Consider the following 13,436-nt stretch of genomic DNA (forward strand, 5'->3'; position numbering starts at 1 on the left):
ATCTGATACACTGGCTGATTACCTTGAACTAATTTGACCAGAAAAACTTGTTTCATTTCATGTTCCAAGGATCAAAGAGAGAAAGAGCAGATGGATTGTGCAGACTAACAAGTTTCCCAGGTTCAGAGCTGGTGGCAAGTCCAAAACCAAATACTGAAAACATTTGCAAGGGAAAAAAATCTGAAAGTTTTAAAGTATTCCATCATCCATGTCTTGTGTTTTGTCCAAAAGCACATGGTCTAGGCTCAGGCTATTTTTGAATGTTTATGGCTCTTGCCACCAGCTTACTAAAAAAGCTGCATTCCTACTCACACTGTCAGCAAAAGAAAAGGTCCAGTGACATATCAAGTTAAAAAAGGTAACTTCAACCAGATTCTGCTTTTAAAGGAAACACCTAGATATGGCTTTGTTTTGCATAATAAACAATACACACTTTGAATAGTTGCACACAACTTTCCTGATACCATTTGTGTATTAACATATCCATTATTTTTCCTCTCATTAGAGATACACGAAATTTTTAACACCTGTTTGCAATTACTTCATTGCTTCATCGTATTGGGAAGTTAATCTGAAGTAAATTCAAATGACATAATACTTTATCAAGATAGTTTACAAGTTTGTTTGAAATGTTGCGCGTTTATGGCATTTCCTAACACTCTTTGCATCGAAGTAAGAGAGATGAATCACAGAGTCACGCTATCATTTAGGGTGGAAAATACCATAGCACTAAGTGCCACATCTAGTCATTTCTTGAACACCTCCAGGGACGGTGACTCCACCACCTCCCTGGGTAGTCCATTCCAATGTTTAACAACCTTTCCATGAAGAATTTCCTCCTGATGTCCAATCTGAGCCTCTCCTGGTACAGCCTGAGGCCATTTCCTCTTGCTGTGTCGCTAATTGCCTGGGAGAAGAGTCCGATCCCCTACCTGACTACAGCCTCTATTCAGGTAGCTGTAGAGAGCGATAATGTCACCCCTTAAACTCCTTTTCTCCAGGCTAAACAACCCCAGTTGCCTCAGCCGCTCCTCACCAGACTTACTCTCTAGACCCTTCACCAGCTCCATTGCCCTTCTTTGGACACGCTCCAGCACCTCAATGTCCTTGAATTGAGGGGCCCAGAACTTGACACAGGATTTGAAGTGTGGCCTCACCAGTGCTGAGTACAGAGGGAATATCACTTCCCTGTCCTGCTGATCACACTGTTTCTGATACAAACCAGGATGCCACTGGCATTCTTGGCCACCTGGGCATACTGCTGGCTCATATTTAGCAGCTGTCAACAGGCATCCCGAGGTCCTTTTCCACTGGGCAGCTTTCCAGCCACTCTTTCCCCAGCCTGTAGAGCTGCATGGGGTTGTTGTGACCAAAGCATAGGACCTAGTACCTGGCCTTGTTGAACCTCATCAATAAAGATATTAAACAGGACTGGCCTAATACTGAGCCTGGGGGAACCAGCCACCGGCTGGATGCATTCACCACCACTCTCTGACCTCAGCCATCCAGCCAGTTCTTAACCCAGCCAAGAGTGCACCTGTTGAAGCTGTAGGCTGCCAATTTTTCCAGGAGTATGCTCTGGGAGGCAGTATCAAAGGCTTTGATGAATTCCAGGTAGACTACATCCACAGCCTTCCCCTCATCCACTACGCAGGTCACCTGGTCATAGAAGGAGATAAGGTTGGTCAAGCAGGACCTGCCTTTCCAAAACCTGTGCTGGCTGGGCCTGATCCACTGCTTGTCCTGTATATGTTGCATGATCGCACTCAAGATGATTTGTTCCATAACCTTCCTGGGTACTGAGGTCAGGCTGACAGGCCTATAGTTCCCTGGATCCTTCTTCCAGCCCTTCTTGTGGATGGGCATCACACTGGCCAACCTCCAGTAATCTGGAACCTCCCTGGTTAGCCAGGACTGATGATAAATAACGAAGAATGGCTTGACAAGCACTTCCACCAGCTCCCACAGTACCCTTGGATGAATCTCACCTGGTCCCATAGACTTATGAGAGTCTAAATGGCTCAGCAGGTCATTAACTACTTCCTCCTATTGCAGGGGATTGCAGGGGATCTATTCTGCTCCCAGTCCCTGTCTACCAGCTCAGGGAGCCATATGCCCTGAGAATAACTGGTCTTACTGTTAGACTGTGTCAAAGAAGGCATTATGTACCTCAGCCTTTTCCTCATCCTTGGAAACAATGTTCCCCCCCCATCCAATAAAGGATGGATCTTGAAGTACATTTTGAATGTGGAGAGATGTAAACCAGTTTCTGAAGCTGTCGATTCATTCTAAAGGACATATCATAGAGATAAGCATTTTATGAAGACAACTTTTTTTTTTTAATTAGTATTCAAAAAGGAAAACATGGAGTCTTCCAAAACATGCAGTAGGTGATACAAAAGATATTTCAAGATATCCAGCATTTTAAGTCCATGGTGTTGAATGTCCACACACAAAAATTCATAGAATCATATAATTATAGAATACGCTGAGTTGGAAGAGACCTATTAGGACCATCAAAGTCCAGCTCCTAGCCCTGCACAGGACAACCCCAGGAATCACACCATGTGCCTGAGAGTGTTGTCCAAACACTTCCTGAACACAGACAGGCTTGGTGCTGGAACCACTTTTCTGTGGAGTCTGTTTCAGTACCCAGCTGCCCTTGCAGTGAAGAATCTTTTCCTAATATTCAACCTAAACCTCCCCTGACACAGCTTCAGGCCGTTCCCTCAGGTCCTGTCACTGGCCACCACAGAGAAGAGATCCGTGCCTGTCCCTCCTCTTCTGTAGGGAACATGTCCCGAGGTGCAACAGGTAGGCACCGAAGCTAGGGGACATGCGCAGAGCCAGACACTCCTATTGGTTAAGAGTCACATGGGATCAAGGTATAAAAAGGCGCGCGTTGTTTGAATAAACCTCTTTGTTTACCATCTCAAGAGAGCGTGTCATGATTTCTTTATTATATAAAGGCAGCATGCCACGTGCATGCTACATATGGCACCCCAGATGGGACCGAATCTACATTAGATCAGATATTTTAAAACCTGTACCAGGTATTACCGGTAGGTCTCCGGTTATCACTTTAGTTTTATAAAGTGGGAGTCCTTTTACCGAAAGAAACCTAGACGTCTGTAAACGTTGCCTTGGGGGAGACCAAGGAACGAAGTTTAGTGAGCTCAAAAAAGATAGGTTAGTGCACAGAAACAGGAAGAAAGAAGAAAAAGAAACCTAACGGTGGGCAGCGGACACCGGAGTCGGGGACCAGCAGACGGGAGCGGACAGCGAAACAGCGAAGCTGAGTGAGTTATTAGCTTTGCAGCCCCCAGCCCCCGCCAAAGGGGACTTGGAGCTGCGGTGCTTTATCTCGCGAGCTGCTTCTGGGAACTCTACGGCTAAAAGCAGTGGAGACCCAGGCAGTAGCAGCTGAGCCGCCCCGCGCCGCCACCCCGGAGCCCCGGGGACCCCAGGACCACGTCTGCCGCCCCACCGCCCCACCCCTCTCCCCCGCGCACGTCTCTCAAGACTGCCGCCGGCTGCGGGACCGGCGCCTGGTGCCTGTCGACCCGGCAAAAAGCCCCAGTTGCAGCTGCCGGGGAAGCAACAGCACCACGCACGTGCGCTGGCCGCCCTGCCCGCCACCACAGGGACCTATAACGGTCGCGCCGGGTCTGCCCGGCGAACTGAGCCAGCGCCGCTCACCACCGCCCACGCCGCCCGCCGCCCCTGCAAGTGTTCGCTGCCCCTTTCTCCAGCCCCGCCCCCCACCCAGAAGCCGCGCGGGACAGGGGAAGCTACACCGAACGCCCGCAGCCCCTGGATCCACCTCACCTAGCGAGCCCCCGCCACCACCTTCTGCCGACCCACGCATGCCTGTAGCCACTGCGTGAAGCCTCAGCGTAGAGGAAAAACCCCCCCGCGGCGCCTAGCGAACCGCGGGACACCCGGAGCCACTCCCCACCAACCCCCGGCCGTCTGTAAGGACCGCACCGACCCTTAAAATCGGGAAAAACCGCCGAAAGCCGCCGCAAACCCACAGAGAACCTGTTGCCGCTTTTGCCGCTTTTGCCGCCGCTTCCCCGCCGCCGCCGCGCCGAGCCGCCACAGCCGCCGCCCCGAGCCGCCGCGGAGAGGAGAAGGACCCCGCGCACCGCCGCCGCAGCCGCAGCACCCCGAGCCCCGCCGCGCCGCTGTTTGCAGCCACCGCCGCTGAGCCGGGAAACCAGCCGACCAAAACCAGCAGCCAGCAACTACACAGAACTTCTGCCCGCGCGCATCCAAACCGCCGCGAAAAGGTAAACTGAGGAACTTTTTCCTCACCGCAATTTCAAAAGACACAGATTCACTACACACAACCCACGAAAGGACAACGCAAGAGCATAACACCCATAAGCACCCCCCCAATAACACTGCCCGCAGCAGCCGCCCAACTTTTAGGCGTAGGGACACAAACGCCCAAAGTCTGGCGGGGGGGGGGAATGGGAGATGTTCGTGAATTGAGCACTGAGTCAGAAGCCCAGAGCCAAAGGCACACGGGCCGTTGGGAGGGGACGGAGCCTGAGATGCGAGATCCCCACTCATGGGACCATCGCAGAGGGCTCCGTCACGGCGACCGGGGGGGCAAGCCAGCAGAATCGCCTCCCCGTCCCGCGAATGACTGCCGGCCACGTGGTACCTCATGGGCGTCGCCATCTTGCCCATTAAATGGCCCGGGTACTGAACTGTCTCTTCCGGTCCCTGAGCCGCCCCGCCCCACCCATAGGCGTGAAGGGGGAGGCAGCCCCGCCCCCTCGCCGCCTCCGACACCCGCCCACACCCCCCCACCGGGAACCGAGGCTACCGCAGCCACGGGGAGGGGGGGAGGGGGGGAGGAGGAGGAGGGACTACCAGTAGTTCCGTCGGGAAGCAGCGAGGAGGCAAACAGGGCAAAGTCGGATAACAAGTGGGAACAAAACAGGGGTAAGGCAATTCGACTGGGCAGCCTGGAGGTTAACCGGGCATACTCAAATGAATTTAGCCAGAGCCACGCCCCTCAGCCTGAGCCCCTGCACGGAGCTATTCAGAGGCTGAGGCATTTGGTAAGAGATAGTGGCATATCCCTAAATGATGCCTGCGGGTATCCGAAAGCATTGAATTCCATCCATTTTTCCACCTCACATGACACAGAACATGTGCACTGCTTATCTGACTTTCGGGAGAATGGTGCCAATAACACAGCAAACACCCCAACTGGTATAACAGTAAATCCATTGACTGGAGAAGGGAGACACAGCACAGCAGGTGCCCAATTAAATCACTCCCGAGGAAAATACAAAGTAACAATCAAACAGGCGCTGAGAGCCATGAGAAGGCTTCTCACCACAGACAAAAACAGCAACCTGCCCAGCACAAGAGTGTTACAAAGTTGTACTGATCCAAACCCACAACATTTAAATCGGCTGCGGACTGCTTTGCACAGGCAAATTGAATACAATGAGGCCAGAGAGATGCTGTATAAGCAGTTGGCTTCTGATAAGGTGAGCACAAGCTGTGAAAAGGCTTTGCAAACCCTCTCTGGAGGGGTTGAACACAGCACCACTGAGCTGGTTCAACCTTACCAAGGAATTGGCTCTGAGGAGCACCGGTCTGCCTCTCTAGCTGCGGCCCTAGAAGCCCAGCTAGGAATACAAAAAGAGGCCAGACTCAGAGCAAGTGGTGTCAGGTGCAATAGCACTGACCACTTCCAAGGAGACTATATCTGGAGACCCCTTTGCAGCAATGCCCCAAAATACTCTAATAGCAAGGAATGGGCTGAGTTACACCCAGGGTGCTGAGGGCGAAACAAGTGCGTTGCTGCCAGCATCGCCCTGCTTGTTGCCGCGCTGCTTGCCGCCTTCTGTGCCACAGGCCTTCATGTGCCAGAGAGGAAGCAGCTCGAAGCAGGCCCCAAAGTGACAACAAACAGCCTAGACAATGCCCTTATATACTGCACACCCAAGAAAGGTGGCAGGTGGAGAATGCTGCCAGACTCTAGAGCAGTAAGCGCAGTCATAAAGCATGTAGGAGCACAGCAGCATGGACTGCCTTCACCCAATGTGCTCCCAACGAGTTGGCCGCTATTGGTAACTGATTCAAAGACTTGTTCCTCTACCACCTTCCTACACCCTGAGAACGTTCCAAGGCTTGCCTGTCCCATCATGGCCTTGTGCACGGCCCGTGCAAGTATATTGCTGGGCTGTCTGTCCTCAGGGGATGCAAATAGCCAAGCAAGATATCAGACAACCACGATACACCCTTATACAGGTAGCATACCAATGAGCATGGCCACAGGAAATGAACTGCCATTTACTCTTACTGCTCTAATCCAAAATGTCCAAGGCAGGGTTACAGCTTGCAGCAGAAGAAATTCAGCAATCGTTACCCTGGACTTTCCTTGGACAGGAATTCATGCAGCAAAAAGATACTCCACAACTGCTGCAGCTCAAGGTAAAAAACACTTTATATTTACACGAGTTGCAAAAGCTTCAAGGGGCCACAAACCGGTTAAGGCCTATTTTAGGCTTGACCACAGAGGAGCTACACCCTCTACTTCAGCTGCCAAAGGGAGACTCCAGTCCAATGTCTAACAGGCTACTGATACCAGAAGCCAAAAGAGTGTTAGACACTCGTACCAAGGCAATAGAGAGAGGGATAGGCAGAGGGAGAAATCCTGAACTACAGATCTGCCTAACCCTCATTCCCAGCAGGTATCAACTATTAGCAGCCTTGTTACCGTGGGATCAGACTGAAAAAGACCCACTGCAACTTCTAAAGTGGCTAATTTTGCCCCATGTACCATCTAACACTGTGTGGACTGTTAATGAGATGTATGCAAAGCTTGTCATTCAAGGCAGAGAAAGACTGCAAAACTGGAAGGAGAGGACCCTGCCTTTACTACCATCTACATGCCAGCTACGAAGGACAATTTGGATAGGACGCCAGCTGAGGACGCAAGGTTCCGAGCTGCCTTAGCAAGCTTTCATGGTAAAACTTTATTACATCTCTCAAAACACAGGTTGTGGGCAAAGATCACTAATCTACCTTCAAAAGCCACGACCAGATGCAAACATGGACCAGTGAAAGGCTTCAGGGCCTTCACACCTGCATCTGGGAACAGCATAAAAGGCTGTAATAACTCAGGTAAAATCCTGCTACAAAACACGGGAAGGACAGACGCAGACCATGAACCACAGCTGTGCAGGTTCTGGAAATGACCTCGTCTGTATTGTCTTGGGAAAGTTTATTAAGCGATCTTTGAATGTTATAACTGATTTCTGTTATGTTGCAAGTTGATGCCCCATCTTGAAGGTTTGTTTATTTGAGATATCCTAGTGCTTACTTGTTAATTGAAATGCGTTCTGTTTGGTTTCTTGTGAATTACAGAAGGTTTGGATTTTCATACATATGCATACAAAGTAACACAATGACAGGTAAGGGCCAACAACTGATAAAGAACTAAGTGACTGACAAAATAACAACATTTAACATCATATCTAAGGTCTTGAAGCAAGCGAAATTGTCTAGTTCATTTGTCCATCAGAACGCAAGTTCCTTAAACAGACAATTCAAATAACATTCAATTAGCTCAAGACTTCATCATGTCATGCCCAAACTGTCAAAAAAATCACAACAATGCCATCTCAGAATGCATTAACCCCACATGGTTAATTGCAAATGAGATTGAGCAAACAAATATCACATACATCTCTGAATTGGACATATTATAATATGTACATGTAACAATAGGTATATACCAGCACCACGTAACCTACACAACACCCACTGCAGAAAAGGCCAAAAGTGTGAGACACTTTGGCTTAGTTGCCTAGCAACTCTTGGTCCATAATATTCACAGTAAAGCAGCTATATCTCCTATCAAATAGGAAAATTCTTATGTCACAAGTGTTCCACACACTTATTACACAGGTAATTACACAAAGAGCACACAACACAACAAAACAGTGTCAACTAAACAAAAAAGGGGGGAGAGAATCTGTATAGCTAAAAGAATATCTGTGAAAAACCATGTATGTATTAATTTTCAAATTGTGACAAGCTGGAAACATGTGAGTAAGAAAGGTAATACAAACCCCAGGCTAGTGTACCTCTCCCAAAACATCGGTCATGGTAAAGGATTTGGTATCTGGGCAGTGGATGGAACCACTAAATCTGATTTGGGATAGAGGCTACGCTGGTGAGTCTGAAGAAAAGAGTTAAAATGAACCCCTTCCAGGTCTGTTACACCCCACAAGGTACAAAATCACATCAGCAAGAACCAGAATGACGCAGAAGTTATAAGAAGGTTATGTTTATGTTTAAGGTTTACTTTAAGGACGACCAATGTGGCAAAAAACAGTTTATAAAAACCCATGAATGTGTGTGTATGATGCGTGAAATGATGGCCATCAAAGCGAATGGGAGAATGAATGAACAAGAGTGTTGTATGTCTGGACAAATATTGAAACACTAAACACCTCACAAATAACAATACCTCCGCCACAGGGTCATTTAAGAAAATTTAGTTCTGCTAAGCTTAGCCTGTTTCTTAATAAAGTTGTACTCCCCAGTTATTTAAAACCCTCAGGTTAATAAAGCTTATAAGTTTGCACGGTTAGGCCAAGGCCTATAGATTAATAAAGGTATTTCTCCAAGTTGCACTACCCTATAGGAATATAAGAAAGTTTTAAAAGGTTCACAATAGGACTATAAGAGACTAAGGCAAGCAGTATGCTGGATCATTGCAAGCCTTGGTAGTTTATAATGTACTGTTCTGATTGTTTGCGCTGTTGCCTTTGTAATGTTCTCGTGACCTTCTTATACAATTAGGAAGGGGGAGATGTAGGGAACATGTCCCGAGGTGCAACAGGTAGGCACCGAAGCTAGGGGACATGCGCAGAGCCAGACACTCCTATTGGTTAAGAGTCACGTGGGATCAAGGTATAAAAAGGCGCGCGTTGTTTGAATAAACCTCTTTGTTTACCACCTCACAGAGAGCGTGCCATGATTTCTTTATTATATAAAGGCAGCATGCCACGTGCATGCTACACTCTTCCCCTCACAAGGAAGTTGTAGACAGCTATGAGGTCTCCTCTCAGTCTCCTCCAGACTGAACAAGCCAAGTTCACTCAGCCACTCCTCGTACGTCTTCCCCTCTAGAGCCTTCACCCTCTTTATAGCCCTTCTTTGGATGCTTTCTGATAGCTTTATATCTTAAGACTACTGAGAAACAGAACAGGTTATGCAGCATGGACTGAGAACCTCATCATGACATCTTGTGTCATGGCACTTGAGGCACTTTAGACAAACTGATCACAGAATCACAGAATGGATGTAGAGGGTTGCAAGGGACCACAGTGGGTCATCTGGTCCAACTTCCCTGCTCAACCAGTTTCATCCCAGAGCACATTGCACAGGATTGCATCCAGATGGTTCTTGAATATCTCCAGTGAGGGAGACTCCACAACCTCTCTGGGTAATCTGTTACAGTGCACAGTCACCCACATAATAAAGAAATTCTTCTTCATATTCATGTGAAACTCCCTGTGCACCAGTTTCTGCCTGTTGCTTCTTGTCCTTCTTGCTTGGCACCACTGAGGAGAGCCTGGCTCCATCCTCTTGGCATGCACTGCTTTATATACTTATATACATTGATGAGGTCCCCTCTCAGTTGTCTCTTTTCACGGGGGAACAGGCCCAGCTCTCTCAGCCTTTCCTTGTAAGAGAGGTGCTCCAGTCCCTTAGTCAATTTCATAGCTCTCCACTGGACCTGCTCCAGAAGCTCCATGTCTCTCTTGTACTGAGGAGCCCAGAACTGGCCACAGAACTCCAGATATGACCTCACCAGGGCTGAGCAGAGGGGTAGGATCACCTCCCTTGACCTTCTGGCAATGCTCTTCCTAATGCATCCCAGGATTCCGTTGGCCAAGGGCACACTGTTGGCTCATGGGCAGTTGGTTGTCCACCAGGACATCCAGGTCCTTCTCTGCAGCACTGTTTTCCAGCAGGTCAGTCCCCAACCTGTACCTGTGCTTGGAGTTATTCCTCCTCAGGTGCTCAGGACCCTGCATTTGGCCTTACTGAATTTCAGAATGTTCTTCTCTGCCCTTCTCTCCAACCTGTCGAAGTCCTTCTGAAGAGCTACACAGCCCTCTGAGTTATTGGCCACTCCTCCCAGTTTTGTATCATCAGTGAACTTGCTGAGGAGGCTCGTTATTCTCTCATCCAGGTCACTGATGGACAAGTTAAACAATACTGGGCCCCATATAGAACCCTGGGGGACACCACTAGTGACAGACCTCCAGCTAGTCTCTGTGCCACTGATCACGACCCTCTGGGATCTGCCATTCAGGCAGTAATGAATTCATGACTTCCAGGTCAAGCTGGAAGTGATAAATTCTCCAGCCCAGACTTCCAGATGTTCCACAGAAGGGTGAGCTTTGTCTGGCATTGCAACAATCTGATAAGTTTTACAAGTACTGTTTTAAAGGCAGAAAACTGGACTGAAGGGTGCAGTGACCCAGGGTTGTGTCCCAGAGAATCTGAATATATCTTACAGCACACAGCATATGCCAGAATCTTTTTCTATATTCCACATTTCTGATGTAAGATATAAAGGGATGGATGGTGTTATTCATGTGAAGCAGAGCATGAAGAGAACCTGTTCCAGAAGCAATCATCTCTAAGTATTTGCTAAGTTTCAGGATCTCTGTTCTTTGAAGAGGAGCGAACACTGATCCTGAGAGTGGTGCCCACCTCACACAGAGCAGACAGGAAAAGGTACAGTTTTAGCTCGCTTTCCCACCAGCTCATTCATCTGGAAGCAGGAGGAAAATGAGACCTCTCAATTCTTTTTGGCACATTGCCCTTATTTTTTTCATTGGCATGCATGCCAAAGAATTCCACACAACAATTCTACTGATACAAGATTATGCCAGCCTCGTATTGCAGTAAAAACCTTTATAGACATATTCCAAATGCTAGTCAGGGAAGCACTTGTTAGTGCTGCTACGTAGACTTAGCCTTTCTCTAAGTACAGTACTTCAGGTACTTCAGACCCTTTGGATCCATCTCCTCATCAGCTGCATCTTAGAGCCTGCATTTATCTCAGAGGTAATTGCAATTCTGTGTATTTGGTAGCAACAAAGTTATTCTTGAACATTAAAACCAGGTTTGATCTTGAGATAATATTTTCCAAAGGCAAGGTCCCTTGAGGCAAAAGAAATAGTTTGATCTGTTTTCTAGAATTAAATCTTAAGTCTTCTTTTTCAGCTATTTCAGCACATACTTTGAACTCTGAAAATGCACAAAATAGAAATAATTTTTGAGAAAGAAAACTAGATTTTGATTGCCTGACTTTTTCTGATCTACTTAGTGTCCCTTCTACAAGAATGTCTAGTTGCTTCTACCTGCTAGCATGAAAAAAAAGCAGAAAAAACACTATCAAATACACAGCACAATTTAAAGATTCACTTACTGCACCAAGAAACCTGTAGGTGACAAAGTAGTAGGAGGCAAACTTGGTTCACCTGCTGATTAAAGCTCAATGACAAAGAGGGTGGTAAGTTCAGTCTTCATAGCAAGACACTGCTGAACTCAAAAAAAGTTCAAAATGTTCCAATTCTCTTTTGAACTATCTACTGAACTTTAACTTCTCCCCCATGCTGAACCGACTTTAAACAGAGGGTTCACAGAGTGTAACTGCTGAACCAAGTATTGGTATACCTAGAGTGTTTCTCAACAGGCATGACAGATTTGTGAAACTTACTAAATTGTGTACACTTCCTCATTGTGTACCAGACGAAGGTCAAAGCTGCTGAGCTTCCCTGTAACCCCACAGGAAAACACTACAGGTATCCTTTCTATTTTAGTTAATGGAGATTTGCTTATGTATAAAAAAAGAGCTTGAATTTTCTTCATGGCAAGTATTGTATAGCTAAAATATACACTGAATCAGACAGCAAAATATAAGCACTGAACACTTCCAATATTTTGTAAATTATGGGGATATAGCAATAGAGTTACATCAGTGTGCTGATGTAACTTTCTCAGTTACCAAAAAAAACCAAAACAAAAACAATAAACAAACAAACAAACAAACCACAAACAACAAGGCCACTCAAACCACCTGACAGATCAACAAATTTGTCTGTATTTTAAAACTTCCTTTTTAATAGCAATGTTTTTGGATACTAAAAACACTTTCTTTTCCTTTCAAGCATTTTTCTGGCATTATTTTGCTTGCACACTTAATGCACAAACTTTTGGGGTGGGGAATCACGTGCTTTTCTCCAACCAACAACAGTAAACACACCTGCTCTTTTATTTCAAATTTGATATACATATAAAACATTGTTGATTAGCAATCTTCATCCACTGAAATGACACCCAATCAAAGCCTTTTTCAAAAACTTGTATGCAGCTAACACTGTCATGTTTTCCTGCTTCGTTGTCATACCTGTTAAGCCAAATGCAAAGTTCTCTTAATAATAAAAAACAATGGCTATAGTTGAAGAGTGACGATCTCTTTTTTTTTTTTTTGAAAATGAGAAACAGCCTATTGAATGTGCTCTGTTCTAAAGCTGAGGGCCAAAGGCAGAAGGAAGTGTGTTGCCCCTTCCCTCATAACTTACACAGGGACCAAGTTATTCTTGAAAAATGTGAATGTTTAATCATATTTTTTTTGTTTGTCTCTCCTGGACGAAAGAAAACATGGATGCAAAATGCAGAATTTACCAAATGCTGCCTGAACCTCTAGATTACTTATCGTAATCAGAAAATTATCACCAACATCTGTAAACATACTTGTTGTTGTCTGAAGTTCTTTTTTATGGCCACACACATTTGCTATCACTTTTCTGACAGCACTTGCATTCAATGTACCTTTATACCTAGACAGCTATCATCACTTGTCTTTGGAGCTTGAGCTTGGTGATTCATGTTGAGACTTCCTCTGTTCCAATTTCAATACAAAAAAAGATTGCATAAATGGCACTTGGGCAAGACTATGCAAAGCACTGACATCCATGTCACTTTAAATTTCACTTGACATTTCCTTCAGCTTACACCATCCTTCTTTATGCAATTTCATAAACACTAAGTGCTCCCAGGAAACGTTCCTCACTGCCAAATCACATACACCTCCCCCAGGTTAGAGTAACTGTTTCCAAACACTGCAAAATGCTCTTCTACTGCCTCGTGTTGTGTGCTGATATAACTTTCTCAGTTACAAAAAAAAAAAAGAAAAAAACAAAGCAAAACAAAACACAAGGCAGTAGAAGAGCATTTTGCAGTGTTTGGAAACAGTTACTCTAACCTGGGGGAGGTGTATGTGATTTGGCAGTGAGGAACGTTTCCTAACACTGCAAAATGCTCTTCTACTGCCTTGTGTTTTGTTTTGCTTTGTTTTTTTCTTTTTTTTTTTT

Source organism: Neopelma chrysocephalum, unplaced genomic scaffold (assembly GCF_003984885.1).
Source record: "Neopelma chrysocephalum unplaced genomic scaffold, ASM398488v2 Primary Assembly neopelma1_26, whole genome shotgun sequence".
Lineage (NCBI taxonomy): Eukaryota > Metazoa > Chordata > Aves > Passeriformes > Pipridae > Neopelma > Neopelma chrysocephalum.